This window comes from Puntigrus tetrazona, chromosome 12 (genome assembly GCF_018831695.1).
Source record: "Puntigrus tetrazona isolate hp1 chromosome 12, ASM1883169v1, whole genome shotgun sequence".
Taxonomy (NCBI): domain Eukaryota; kingdom Metazoa; phylum Chordata; class Actinopteri; order Cypriniformes; family Cyprinidae; genus Puntigrus; species Puntigrus tetrazona.
This window is the reverse complement of record NC_056710.1, coordinates 5262824-5277796: the sequence shown is the minus strand read 5'-3', so window position 1 is coordinate 5277796 and position 14973 is coordinate 5262824.

Sequence of the window (14973 nt, the reverse complement as noted above, 5' to 3'; positions counted from 1 at the left end):
TGCCATTTGTAAGATTATAAAAGGGAAATTCAAATGGTATGAAATTGATATCTGAATTTCAATGTGAGTTTTTCAACAGCTGTCAGGATTTATCACCCAAATTGCATGTTAGGAGTTGCTTCTTGAAAGTAGGATGTTGTCAGATTATGAGTATAGAGAGGGTAGAAAATGTGCTTCATTTAGAAAAAAAGCTGTGAAGGCAATTAACAGAAGCATTTTCATTACTTTGAAAGCCACCGTCATAGTATATGTACCACAGTTTTTCCGGGGAGACTATAACAAAAGTTGTGAAGATCACATTGTTATTTTATTTTCTTTCTCCAGAATCACTTTTCTCAATTAAGTACACTAATAAATGCATTTTTTCAGAATGTAATTTCTAGGTATTTTATGATTTTTAAATCTAAACTGATATTTTCACCATAAATAAATGAAAAGATTTGTCATGAATAAAATCAATCAATCAATCAATCAGTAACAACACTGGGTGTCGATATGACATGTTATTTTCTGACTATGGCCAGTAGATGGCTTTAGTGCTCCATGCTTTGCTTGACTTGCAATGTTGAAACAAAAAACACGCACACATCTTGGTACTTGTGGTGTATGAGGACTCTCCATAGGCGTAATGGTTTTTATACTGTGCTGCTGTATGTGCTACACCAACATTGGCAGTTTCCTCATAAACCACCTCATTAACCAAATTTGTGTCCCCCCTAAACCACAAAAATCAGCACACACACAATTAAAATGTGAGTGTGCTTTTTGTATTATAAATGTTAAAATCTTTTTATTGTTTGTGGTCTGCATTCATTTTAAATAAACACGGGTCTCCAAGGTCAGCCCTGGAAGGCCGTGTCCTGCAGAGCTTAGCTCCAACCCTAATCAAACACACCTGAAGCAGCTATCTAGGTCTTATTGGGTATACTTGAAATTTCCAGGTGTGTTGAGGCAAGTTGGGGCTAAAATGCAGGATACTGGCCCTCTAGGACCAAGTTTGATGACTCCCGCTCTAACAGTTTTACCTATTAATTTCATGTGCGAGTCTATTTGTGTGTACATTTCCTATATCAGTGTTTTTTCTTTTTCTGTAAAATGTCACTTTCTACACTAGATTGGAAACACTATGCTTGGTTCATATAAGATTTTTACATTTGCAAGTTTTCCATATTTCCATTTCCACTTCACACAAAAAATTTGATGGGACACCTCAATCAAAACACTTTGATTAACTTTTAATTACTTTTTAGTGCAGTTTCTTACAATTGTGCTGCAAGCATTCTTTTTTTTTTATTAGATTGTGATTTTCCTGCTTGCATCAGTTGATCATTTTCCTTAGTGATTCATATTTCATTTATTATCAAACCTGATAAGGCATCTCCGGTTAACGCTGCATGTGTGAGTTGGCTAGTAGCCTCAGCGAAGTGGGGATAATAATCTGACAGGTTTTGTCAAAGTCAAAATTTAGCAGAACACTGGTAGGAGAGCAAATGAGTGACGGCTCAGCAGCATGCGCGCACAGAAAAATGTTCTCCCGTTCCTGATTAAAGCAGAGATTCGCAGAGAAACCCACCGAGAAGCCTGTTGAAAGCACCATTAGGGATTCTCTTTTAGGGAATGTGCACATAGAGAAATCAGCCACCAAAGTCAAATATACCAATGGCCAGTATATAGATATTATGTTAAAATAGTGCCTTGAGAAGCAGCATGAACAACAAGCAGTAAACCAAGAGGTAATCAATGTTATTTTTTTGTCGTTCATATTTGCATCACTACTTCATGTCTGTAAACAGGAAAAAAAAGGAAAAGTCCCAGCTAGGCTATATTGCATGTGAAGATGCTGTAGGTTGCAGATCATTTGAAGCTTTTTCTAACAGCAGCTGGAAAAATAACTCACCATTTTGATGACGGACTGTAATCTAAAAAGGTCAATGCGACAATCATCAGTAACAACTGGTGATTCACCCTTAGTCACCAGTAGTGTGCAGGTAATGCTAATACACATAGTTAATACACATAGTCACACAATGCTGATGTTGTTATTGTTATAAGTATAGCAATAATAAAAATGGCATGGTTTGATGTGATACGAGCTATGCAGAATGCGTTAAAGAATATCATATACAATAATCAAGCTGGAATACATTAAAACTTCATCATTACTTGACACCTCATGTATAAAATGATTTGTTTACTTAAGTTTAATCAAATTACATGCACTTTAAGCGTATTTTGTTAATGGCAAAACATATTCAGAAAATGTATCCTTTTTTTTGATGATTTAGTTAAATTAGTTGCATCGAATACAAAGTGATTTTCTGTAATTGACATCTGGCAACAACAGCACGTTTTTCCCATTTGGCAATTTGTGGGCAGCTTTTCTTCTGCGTGAAATCACTCATACGCCAGCAAACCAATAAGAACATGGACCAATAATGACTATTCATAGCAACAGAGTGCAAGCAACATCTGTTGTGTATCTGCTCACCTGCATCCCTCCATAACTGGCACGCATTTGCTGAAAACGGAAAATTCTGTCATTAATTGCTCACTCGCACGTTGCTCCTATAACACAAATTAAGATATTTTTTGATGAAATCAAAGAGCTCTCTGACCCTACAGACAGCAAGGGTCCTCTCAAGTTCAAGGCACAGAAATGTACTGTACAAAGAATATTGATGCAACAGTCCATGTGACATCATTAATGTGACCATAATTTAGTGGTTCATGTGGACATGCATGAAACACAGCTTTCCACTGATTGGTCAGGCAAATTTTAAACCATGCCATCATGCCTTTTCCCTCAGTTCCCTCAGTTCCCATGCAACAAAATAGTAGTCCTCCAGTGCGGTAGCTGTACTGATTCTTAAAGTGTGTATAGCAACCATGTATTTTCTCACTCTCCTCATCAATCAATTTTACAATGGAATTCTTTGACACTAACCATACTGGGGCAGTGCCTTGACAGGGCTTTCTTCAGTGTAGGCAACCTGTGTGTGCCAGAGAAATACTAGCTGTTTACTTCTGAATTATTAAAGTACCTTGCACTGGTAGAAATTCCAGAGCTGTGTGTGTTTATTTCATGCACTTGATAACTGGTTGTACTTTCCCATGGAAGTGTGAATCTGCTGTTGCGCATAATAGCTCATTGTCAAATAACTTGATGGGCGCTATGATCGAGTATAAAGCATGGATAAGAGAGAAAACGTTCACATTTGCCCAAGATTGTGGTATACCCAGCTTTCAAAAATCTGTTTATGTTATACTTCAGTTGCCATGGTTAAATGAGAGGATGAAGCAACTAGAGACACAGCACTCAACTGACAGGTTTTTGGATGCATTCAGGTTGGTTTAAGTTTAATTGAGAAATTCAATTTAGCAGCAAGTGCTATTAAAGGAGACTCCAAAGATCACAGGTGTGTGATATGTAACACAAGTGTGCTAATAATTAGAAAAGAAGATACAAGTTATGTATAATAATCATGATAAATCTGAGGCAACTTCATGCACTTTTATATGTCAAACATTAGCCTTTAAAGCTTGATGGATCAGGACAACTAATTTAGTAGTTCAGATGGTTTTTTGCTTAATTTGTCACTGCTTATCTAGAAGAGTAGTTGTATCTGTAGTTACTACTTTTATAATAAGTTAATGTTAGAATTTTACAGGCAAACTCCAATCATATTTATTTAAGAAATGCATATCTAAATTCGCTAAGCTTCAAATAATGAGATGGATTGGAGAAATTAAATTAACCCTTACCAGAAGTGTGATATTACCTCTGTTGACTACAAGGACCAAGTCCAAGGGTGATTTTAATCAGTTCTTATAAGAGTTACTGATCCTCGCAACGGGCCTGTCCTGTGCCACCAGCCACTTAATGATGTGGATCGACGTCAGGGATAAACTCTGTTCTCTTGCTTCCCATGCTGCGGGTATAAGCTCTGGAGAATGTGATAAGTGATGTCGGTTCTCAGCTGGTGTCTGTCAGAGTGAGAAGCATGTAATCCTCCAAAGGCTTTGACTCTGGCAACTGCTTCAACTATTGTGTGTCTCTGGAGACAGTCGTGCATCTTCTTGATCAGTAGTGTTTATCTTGCTTTTTGGTTGTTGATCATGGTTTAATACAAAGCTTTACCATAAAAAGAAAGGAATTGCTGTATAATTGCTAAATTGATATTAAGTGCCTCTATTATGAATAATGAAAGGTTCGTATTTTGGTTTTGGGAGTCCCTGACATACATATATAGTCAAAAAACTATTTTATTTTTTACAATTACAATCTTATATTATGCTTTTTTTAATCTTATTGGCTCAAAGACTCCCAAATAATTTATTTAACGATTCATTTTCCAAACCCCTCCTTCGCGTGACGCTAATCTACGGTGATTGGTCAGATTGGTCTCATTTTCATTTCTTCTTGCCTATAATGCCTGATGAAGGAGCCTTTGTTGCTTACAGCTTTACTGGGGAAATTTTACCCCACCAAAACTGCACCTAGTGGCAAAGAATGAATTTGCAGTTTCATTCACACCAACTCGAAAAGACCAACAAGTGGGCAGGCGATATGCTAATATTCAATGTTGACTTCAACGTGAAATGGCTTGGGTTTCAATTATTTAGACTCAACTCTTTCTTTTGAGAGACAATAACTGCGGTGCACTTTCAGATTTAAAACTTTGCAGGATGTTTTCATTCACTTAGAGCTGTTTTACACACCACATGAAAGGTCATTTTCAAAAATCATGTTAAAAACATGTAATTTGACAATAATCAATATAAAAAAAATAATAATTATTACTATTATTATTATTATTATTATTATTATTGTAATAAAACACTTATAATGGGATATTTCTCAAAACTCATTGGTCTCGAGACCAATTTGTACGTATTTTATGAGTTGGCAAATTCATGCTAATTCATACAAACTCGTACAACACACACTTTTATATGATTAGTCTAAAACCCCATTGAATGGTAGGTTTAGGGGCAGATTTAGGTGTAGGTCATTTGTACAAATTCATATGTATAGGGAACTTGTACAAATTTGTACGAGTGAGATTGTCCCCCTTTGCGACCATGTCCCTCTTTTGTACAAATCTCCCCCTCCAACCCTTAGAATTGTCCTAACCTCCCTGCCCCTAATGGTGCCCCTGCCAACTATACTGCTGTCTACAGGCTGTTCAATCAATCACTTTCATTTATATAGTGCTTTTTACAATACAGTATTGTTACATTTAATAAGGAGGCTGTAGTTACAGCTATTGCTTGGAGACGCACACCAGTTCTGTTGCAGATTTGGTTGGAACTATTATTATTTTGTTGTTGTTTATAACAAACAATATCGACAATATCATTTTTAAACTGAATGCTACATTTAAAACGTAAAATGTTTACTTAATATTACATTTTTGTTGTTATTTAAAATTGTATTGTAATCGTTTGAATATTTAATTAATTTGTAATCGTTTGAATATTGAGGGAATTCAGAGTTTATTCTTGCTTGTATTTTAAAAATGAAAAACAATAAAATCGTACATCCTTTGCTTTTAAGAAATAAATGATGACTGGTTTTAATGTTACTTTAAGTTGGTGTAGAATTAGCATTTTGTTCACATTCCCCCTCCATTCACCTCATGTACCACCATTTGAGAAGCACTGCTTTAACTGATTTGAATAATAGAAGCGTATTAGTTTGTTAGGTGTAAGCCAGGTTAAAAAGATATGTCTTAAATCTAGATTTAAACTGACAGATTGTGTCTGCCTCCTGAACAGTGTTAGGGAGATTGTTCCAAAGTTTGGATTTTGCAGTCGATTTGAAAGCAAGAGACGTGGAGGACTTAATGGGATAAGAGCTTGCATAACTATTAAGGAACTAAACCATTCAGGGCTATCTATCCTATGTTTAATAGGGATAATAGCAATGTTGAATGGGGTTAATATGCTGTGTTTTAGACCAGCTGAAGTTTGTTCATCAAGCGTTGCAAAACAACCAACCAATAAAGCATTACAATAGTCTCAAGGTCATAAATGCATGAATTAACATTTCTGCATTTGACGTTGAGAGCATAGGTCGTAATTTGGATATATTTTCAAGATTTGAAAACACAGTTTTACAGGTGCTAGAAACATGGTTTTCCAAGGAAAGATTGCTATCAAACAGCACACCTAGGTTCCTAACTGATGAAGTTCAGAAAGTAATTGTTTCTTATGGAGACTAGCTATTTTTAATAATTACAAGGGTAAGTCTGTGATTTTACGTCTGAATTTACAGAATGCCCGTGTTTTTTGCCCACCACCTGTGTAAAAAGGCAATAAAAGCCAACCTGTTTTTGACAAACCAAAAGGTTGTTGCATCTGATATGGGTCGTTATTATGGCAGCAACAGGAATATAATAAGATGTTAAAATATGTATATGAAATTCTCTAAAAGAGCTCGCTTTTACTGTCGTAAATAATCTGAATCCATGCATTTTATCACCAAGGTGCTATATAAATTTTTTAAAGCTGTATATATAATAACTAATAAAAGAAAATCACAGCTCACAGCTTTTGAATAAATACATTTTGTAACGTTAATAAGAATGCATTTCTTAAATTCTGTTGTTAAATGCTGTGACGAGGAGACAATTACATTTGCATGAAATTTTAATTTTAGCATAATATAGCCCACCAAGCAGCAAACAGCAAAACAGCATAAACCCACAAAGATAATGACAAAGCAAATAAAATTGTCTAACAAAATTAATTAAAAAATATTTTCCTGCAAAATTAACTTGTGTCGTGCCACTTGACATTATTGAAGCCATTAGACTCTTTTCTGAGACATATTCTTGGTTTTGTTTTGTAGTGATTCTCTTTTGTTCTGTAAATAATAGTCTTTTATAATATAGGGAGTCTCTAGGAACTATGGCGTCTCACCACCTGTAATTGTGGTGTGCTGTTACCAAGCAACCTGAGTAGTTCACATCAGAAAGCCAACATCCGCAGAAAGCAGCCAAGTAGACAAGTTTTGGTATAAAATAGAAAAAAGTGCCTTTTAAATGTAAACATGTAACATGCAATTGTATGGATCCATACAATTGTATGGAACACATCAGGGCAAGATTTCTCGGGACCAGTATTAAAAACTACTTTTTTAATTGAGCATTAAATAAGAGAAATGTTTCAGTTATAGTGGACTGGCATGCTGTAATATCCAGTTATCCAATTACTTTGCTAGTTCAGAGCAGAAATATAATCATTTAATGAAGCGTGTACACTTTTCATAATGAAATTAGGAATTAATTTTCATCCTGTAGGGACAAAGGTTTTAGTCAGTTACCAAAGTGAATTTATTTTTTAAATGATTTAGATAATGAAGCATCCTTCATTGGAATATTATACCATCATGTTTAAGACCAATGACTCAATCACAGTGGCTCAAGGCCAAAAAAGTCTTTAAGCATAAAAACTGTAATAAATAAAAAATTTTCAGGTTAATTTAATTGCAATTTTGTTTTAGTTTTTTTGATCAAAAATAGATATGGTCATGGCCAAAATTGTTGGCATCCCTGAAATTTTTTCAGAAAATTAAGTATTTCTCACAGAAAAGTATTGCTAAGTTTTGCTATACACGTTTAGTCCCTTTGTGTATTGGAACAAAACAAAGACATGGAGGGAAAAAAGCTAATCTGACAATCATACAAAACTCCAAAAATGGGCTGGACAAAATTATTTGCACCTTGTTGGGTCTTAATAATTAGCCTTATATTATTTTTAGCATGTGTGTTCAACAGCCCTCAAAATGATCTTAAATCAAAGTGAAAGAACTGCTTTGTGGAGTGCCTCAAGTGGTCTCAAAAAGCAGATTGTCACTGACATAAGAGTGCTTTGATGCAACCTGTGTTGTTAAAAGCGCTATATAAATAAAAATGATTGAAATGATTGACTGATGTCATTGACGTTTTAGCAACTAATGTTTACCTATGTTAGCTAGCATGCGAGCAGCTTTCTGCTCTCTCTCATTTAAACTGAGGAGATTTCACCTCAGTGTTTCTCTTTGTAGTTTTGGCTGTGGTACGTTTTCGACTCAATATACACACAGTCATGAAAATAGGTATGAATCAGAGTTAGTTGTGACCTGTGCCATATTGTGGTTCACATTTGTATAAAACATACTGCCTGCTCTCGCTAGGAATCATTATTGATCTCAGTATGGTGCATTGGAAGTCTTCCTCTGGGTCTTTGCTTCTGTTTTTAACATGCAGCTACCATAACACTCGTCTGATGCAACAGTCTGATGCAACTAGAGGGATGACGTTGTGAAGACTAACGTGAGACTTAAGTGAGACCCTTTGGAGTCTGATACATTACACTGTATGTATGATCAGCTGGAAGAAATAGTTATTCTTTATCAATGTTGGATATTAAATTCACCAAGAAATGATTTCTGTTGGAAAAAGGCTTTTGTTACATGGTCACATAGCCTACATCACAAATGTTCGGCAGTGTAATTTTATTGTTATTACATGTTCTTACACCGGGCCCAGTGGTCCAATGTACATGAAAGAGGTTTCATGTGTGTTAAACGGCAAACATGGACTTGGAGAGACTAACCAATTCGATTTGCTAACAATATGAAACTTGAATTGGTTTGTAACGTAACACTTTAGTGAAAATATGTGGACTTAATATTTGACTATGCTGTAAATATAATATAGTAACCAGCAGAAAATATATTCAGAACACAGTACAGCCTTTTATTTTTTAGTTGATATTTCTAGCTATTTACAGAATCGTGTTAGGTCAGTAATGGTAGTATATAACAGCAGGCTGTTTTGTCTTTAAATACTTCAGTATATAAAAAGAAAAGTAATGAGTTGAGTAAAGAAATGCCCAGTAAAAGAAAGAAAAATAAGAAGTGAAGAGGAAAATAGGTTATCTAAGTGTTAGTGTCAGATAAAGTCATGAGGTTGGTAATAGTTTCATCATTCTAAAAGGCTCTTTGAGGCCTCCACTGATCTGAACTTTGACAGGAAGCGAGGGCTACATCACAGAGAAAGAGACAGAGAAAGAATCAGAGGTTCTCAGCAGGTGAAGAAAGATTCTCAACATTGCAGGGACAGCTCTAATTGAGAATAATTACTGTGTTTGTGGCTCTGTGGTAAACATTAGTATACCACTAAATGAACTGTGAACGTGTTTGAGCATTTTCGTGAAAAGATGAACATATTCAATAAGCATTCAGAAATTGGAAAACATTCATAATTCCCTTTATTTGCCCTCATAACAAAAACCTACATCGAAAATATATTTTATTATTCTATTCACTACACACCTAACTGCACGTCTCGTGAGCTATTTTATAAAAGAGCTGTTCTCAAACTGTTGTAAGAGTTTGTGTTGTGTACACCGGTTGTTAGCAAATAAGTTTAATCATGTATTACATAAACATGTACATGTTTAAGGTTCTATGACTACACAAATAACCTTATATAATTCATACAGTATGTGTATGTGCATAGAATACGTACATAGTACATGTTTTGTAATGGACATTTAAATATATATTTTTTTTATTTTCAATGTTGTACGTGTCCTATTTGAAAAGGTGTTGGCCTTTAGTATTTTCTCTTTGTACGCGGCTAAAACTTGTCAGCATTCCTCTAAGAGGGTAATAGCTAAGACCAAAACTAATCTGAGAATATACTGTTGAAGGTCAAAGTTGATCCTTGGGCAGCCTTTATCAGTAAGATACTGTACTGAATTGCTTTCTGTCTTTCTCACTACAGAGCCTCTCTGTGTTGAATTGACCATTCTTGTAAGAAGTAAAGGACCACGGACAAACCCTAAGACTGGCTTTTCACTCTGCGTCTCACATTTAACGGATTTAGAATTTTCAATATAAAGTCAATAAAAAATGGAATGGCTCAATTCTCCTAAGGTATCTGCTTGTTTTTGGATTACAGCAGTAAGCAAACTATGTTAATCTTATTCGAACCCAAGTATTATTCTTTCTCTGTTAAACCCCTTTAAAAGCACGTCAATTCTATAAAAGCGACAATGTAATGTTTGTCCATATACAAGCAGATTTAGGGGTTTCTTTAAATCTACTACCATACAAATAAACAAATTAACTGTCACTCTTTACAAGATATTTTTATATCTGTGAATTATGCGCAATAACAATTCTTGCTTCATGTACAGACTTTCACTAGAGTTGTTTCTGTTCAATTTATTCACAAGTAATTAAAACACTATTTTGGTGATTAAAAAGATCAAACTGCAGATGAAAATACTCACAGAAGCTTTAACTTGTAATATATTTGATTTAATCTTAAGATTAAGTCAATGTAAAGTGAACAACAAATTGACCATCTCAATTATTTATTTGTCTCTGTATTAACTGCTGTATTAAGTATGCTCTTGAAGATTGTGAGAGCCCCCCTAATAGTTTAAATATATTACATTGCTGTATAGACATGTAGATATATTCATGCAGACCTCTACTGAAATAATAAACAAGAGCCCTATTTTTTTTTTTTTTTTTTTTGCTAAATTTAATGTAAACATATCTTTACATGTACAATATTTATGTAAAGCTTTTGTACAGTCTCAGCTATGAGTCAGCTATGTATAGTAGTTATAGTATTTGGTCAGATGGTTAGCTGTTGTCTAGCTGTATTATTTTTCTTATACTTGTATTGTTGTATATTTATATATTTATATTTGACTGGCATGTAGCACCATAGTCCTGTGAGACACTATTTAGTTTACACTGACATATGCTAAAAATAAAATGTTCTTTCAGGAACTGCATGGCCTTTGAATCAATTTTTAAAATCACTTACTATAGATGTTGATTTAAATATTTTTTCTTTGTGTTTGTGAGAATGGAACATTACCTGAAGAGATCAACCAGTACTGCTAGACAATGCTCTTATTTTGCAGTGTGGAAGTATGCTATTTTCTTGAATATGAATAAGATCTGCAGTATTGTTCAAGTTTTCATGGCGTGGGAGAATTGTACAATAGACAGACTGTCATGCTTTGATGTAATAAAACTATCTTCCTATAAATTTGGAGTTACAAATTTCCAAGGTGCAGCTTCTATTATACAAACACATGATATTTCAGAATTGGAGCTAGTTACTCTTGTAGGAAGTAATGTTAAATCTTAAAACCTTTTTTATTTTTTAAATCTATTTAATTATTACTTTTTTTAAATAGTTGTGTTTACAGCTTTTGTTCCAACATCCGAAAAACACCTTACCTAAGATAAGAGAGGTAATTACCATATAAAACATAAATTTTTCTCACAGCTTCCACCACAGATTTTCTTTTTTTTCCCCCACTGACCCCTATTCTCAAACCCCCACTGCAGTATACTGCTTCCCCCAGGCATGAATCTCACTTTTAATATTTTATTAGTATTAAAATGAGCCATATGCTCTTTTAGCTCGTTTAACTCACTGAAGGAGATTGTAAGCATTTTGTTTTTATCTAACTTTTTTATTCAATGTTTTAGGATCTAACGACTTTTAATTAAATCAATCAATCAATCATTTTTATTTATATAGCGTTTTTAAAAACACAGATTGCATCAAAGCACTGAACAGTATAAAGCAGAAGAATACAATGACAATGACGAGAGTGAACAGTTTGTTATTTAAATGCATCTCCTCGCAATGTGTCCAATGTGTCCTTGAGATGGCAGATTCAAAAATGGCCAAATTCTAAATAGGCTATCATCCAGTATATCCAGAAGTTCTCAGTCTTTAATTGATTCTTACAAACTTTGATGCATACATGTTGCCACAAATCAAGAACCTGCTAGTGAGAATTTGCCGGTTGTAGTATATGAGACCAGTGGAACTGCAAGTAGATAATGAGAAGGCAATATGTCACAGCCCAAGACAGATGATAAAGATGGATATCAGAACCTTTTTCGGACTGGGACCTTTTGAGCGAGGATACAGTTCACTGGACTGAAAACTGTGAGAGATCATGTAACATCCCGAAGCAGGGAATGTGTTTCAGTCTGATCATAAAGAGCTTCACATAAGGTTTCAGGGTGCAAGAGGCTGCTTCTGCTCTTGGGATTGAAGCAATTATAGTCCAAATAATATTCCAACTTCGAGGACTTGTGTAGGAAGCAGCTGAAAAGACACCTGAAATGAAAAAAGAAAGTGGTCAAGCATGTTGAAAGTAAAGGTTATAAGACCATCTTCAAACAGCTTGATGTTGCTCTACAGTTGTAGATATTGTTATTAAGATGTTTAAATTCTGTGGGACTGTAAGTCTTTTGGAGAGATGAAAATACTGGATAAAAAAGAATACCATAAATAGGACAGGGATGGCCAAACCTTCTCCTGGAGGGACAGTATCCTACAGAATTAGTTGCCAGAAGACATTGACTAACTGGTTCAGGATTATTTAACTGGCATTGGAGATCATTTTTACAAGACAGTGGACTTCCAGGAGAAAGATTGTACACCCCTGACCTAGAAGGAGTCATACATGGAGGAGGCTCAATTAAGTTTTGAGGCTGCTTTGCTGTATCTGGCACAAGATGTATTGTATCTGTCTGGGGAACAAGTGAATCACAGCACTATCAAAGCATTCTGGAACTACATATACTACCAAACATCAGAAAGCTCTCAGGGGCAACTCATAGGTCCTCCAAAATAATGAAACGCACAGAATTCATGACTAAGAAAAAAATACTGGACTATTTCAAAGTGGACTTTTATGAGCCCTTATAAGAATTTCATGTATGACAAAATTGCAAACTAGAGAGGGCATACAGTACTTACAGTTTCCTCTTTGAATTACAGACAAAGATCCTTGTAAAAAGTCATTCAGACAGCATCTTAAGTGTTAAAAGAGGTCTTAAGTATGGACAAGGACTGTTAAGAGGCATAAGAGTTGCTTTAGTAATGGAGAAAATGCAGGAAACATGAAGAGGGAGAAGAAATGTGCTGCACATAATGCATGACAGGGAGTTAATAAGACGCTACACGTTAGATCATGGAGGGATCGTGTTTGTGACCGATCTTATTACAGACAGGCTAACATCTCTGACACTGATCTCTGAAATGCCATAGCTCCAGAAATGAAAGTAATCACTACATTAACTACATGAACACATTTAGAAACTGGAAATATGCAACTAGCAGTGATAATTTAGGTCTGTCACAACCTTCCATAAGAAAAGTGATCACACAAACAATTACAGCACTTATTGCGTTGCTGTTTTTTAGGCTGTGTCATAGCAATAGCCCACCTCCTCAGTAAGATAAAAGTTTTTCTTTTCCTCGAGTTGTTCTCAGACTGATGTTAAAACACTTCTAAGCTAAGACTCCTAGCTAGAAATGTTTACACTGAAGTAGAAGCTCTATGAGAGGATTCTTAGAATCTTTAGGAATACAGGCCCAGGTCAAAGGTAAATGCACAAGAAAAAGAAATAATAAAAAATGTCATTCTTATAACCTCATTAACCATTCCCTACATTAGTCCACTAATATAATCCAGCCGAAGGAGTGAATAAAAACAAGTGAGTGAATTTGGACACAGAGTGAACCGGAAGGGCTCCTGTTTTTGCAAACTGTTTACTAATAATTTGGACCAACTGTTTGGAAATACGTGAAACATACTTTTCTGCTTTTAATTAAGCACAACCATAACAGTGCATTATGTATTCCACTTAATGTACATTGACTGCACAATTGTTGTTGTGGTGCATTATGGGATTGAATGAGTGCACTCCATAATGTCCATTATGCTTTCAGACAACCCTACAAATGGCTGTCCCCACATGTGCCTCATTTAACAGTATAGGCAGCATTTCCGAGCACGGTTTCACTTTATTTTGACGGTCCCTTATGAACATTCTGTTGACAATAAGTAACTTTGCACCTACATGTCAACTAACTTTCATTAGAGTGTTAGTAGAGTATTAGTAGGCTGGTAGATTTAAGGTTAGAACAAGCTGACATGTTACTTATAGACAGTAGAAAGTCTGTTGGTAGATCATCACAATAAAGAGTTGCGCATAATAATCAGATAGTCTGCTTATACTATAATGAAAGTTAGTTAGTGCAGGTGCAGATATACCCATACTGTGTGAAACGTGCTCATCTTGTCAAAACTGTCATTGATATCTTAATTACTATTATATAGTATAAAAAGTAAAAGCATACTGAGAATTGCACCCCAAGAAAAAAAGGAAAATCACTGATCTGTACTGTGAACTGAATGCCACTGATATTTTTTTCTTTCAATTACTTCAGTGCACTAAATTTATGTCAGCCGGGTGCCCATCCTGTTCTTGTTCCTGGAGATCTACCTACCTGCAGAATTCAGCTTCAACCCTGATACAGCATACCTGTCTGTAATTATTAAGTCCTTGTGAAGACCTTAATTAGCTGGTTCAGTAGTGTTTTATCAGAGTTGGAAATGAGCTTCGCAGGTAGATTTAAAAGAAAAGGATTGAGCACCCACGATCTATGTGAATCATGTCAAACTATCAATTGGGACCAAAAGGCATATTTCCTTATTAAAGGCTATTCTAAAGCAGCTATGTGTTCTGAAAATTTTTTATAAATGTTTTTCTCTGTCTGCATTGTTCATTGTCATGGTCTTGCCACCAAAGATAGCCTACGACACATTGCACCATGTGTTTGCTTGTACAATCCACATTTACTGACAGATCAATAAAAATACAACATGAAATAAATGTGACATAACGATAAAACATAAAACTGCTTACCTCGAGCTCTTATCCCTTTCTTTTTTGCTGTTTACACTTTTTTCAGCACATATAAAAGCAACAAATGCTAATGTGTGATTTATCATGGTTTTTTAGTGCATACTGATGGTTTTTTACATAGAAATGTGTGTCATATTGTACAGTCAACACATAAGTGACAGCCAAGAATATTAAATCCAAGTCACACCGTGTGGCATGTAAATGATCTTAGGTCCACA